This window comes from Mandrillus leucophaeus, unplaced genomic scaffold, assembly GCF_000951045.1.
Source record: "Mandrillus leucophaeus isolate KB7577 unplaced genomic scaffold, Mleu.le_1.0 Scaffold168, whole genome shotgun sequence".
Lineage (NCBI taxonomy): Eukaryota > Metazoa > Chordata > Mammalia > Primates > Cercopithecidae > Mandrillus > Mandrillus leucophaeus.
Window position 1 is genome coordinate 949,632 of NW_012101676.1, and position 845 is coordinate 950,476.

The 845-nt window shown below is 43.3% G+C and overlaps 1 protein-coding gene across 1 annotated transcript in view; it reads left to right on the top strand.

Moving 5' to 3' along the window:
• The window catches only part of GJB6 (gap junction protein, beta 6, 30kDa), a 15,563-nt gene extending 15,131 nt beyond the window's left edge, over window positions 1-432 (top strand). Inside the window, exon 5 of the mRNA XM_011976526.1 lies at window positions 35-432. The gene's annotated coding sequence lies outside the window, so the exon portion shown is untranslated. The remainder of the gene's footprint in view (window positions 1-34) is intronic.
• The last annotated feature ends 413 nt before the right edge of the window (window positions 433-845 follow it).

The following is an 845-nucleotide window of genomic DNA, read 5'->3' on the forward strand; positions in this document are numbered from 1 at the left end:
AAAAAAAAAAAAAAAAAAAAGAACATTTATCTAGAAATCGATACTTTTATTAGGAAAAGATATTTTTATAGGCTTGGATGCTTTTAGTTCTGACTTTGAATTTATATAAAGTATTTTTATAATGACTGGTCTTCCTTACCTGGAAAACATGAGGTGTTAGTTTTAGAATTACACCACAAGTATCTAAATTTGGAACTTACAAAGGGTCTATCTTGTAAATATTGTTTTGCATTGTCTGTTGGCAAATTTGTGAACTGTCATGATATGCTTAAGGTGGAAAGTGTTCATTGCACAATTTATTTTTACTGCTTTCTGAAGGTAGATGGAACAGTAAGGAAGCAGAAAGCTTTTTTAACTCACCTATTTGCCGATCACTGCGAGCAACTGAAAGTGAATGTGATTACCTCAATAAAGCTCGGCCCCACTGCTTAAGCCTTCGCATGCCTTGTGGTTTCTGTTGCATCTGGGCAGCTTGCTGCCAACCCTCGTGGGCTGGGTGCTTTTGCTGGGAAGGCAACCAGTTACTGTGGGTGGAGGGGCCTGGGACCTCAACAGGGATTCTTGCATCCTCACTGCAAATGGGCAGAGGCTAAGTTTAGCAGCCTACAGGGCATTCAGCTTGGAGCGGGCCACTTGTACGACACTAGGAATGATGTCCTCAGGGTCAGTTCATCCTGGAAAGAGAGGAGGTTAGGGAAGTCTTAAGCCTTCATCCCGTGGTGACTGAGAAAAGCACCCACAGTTTAGCACCCAGAGGTGGGAAACCTCTTTCCCCCCAAGGATTTCCAGATTGGACACAGATACCGTTAGTGTGGGTGTGGGTGAGGCAGGTGCAGACTGATCGC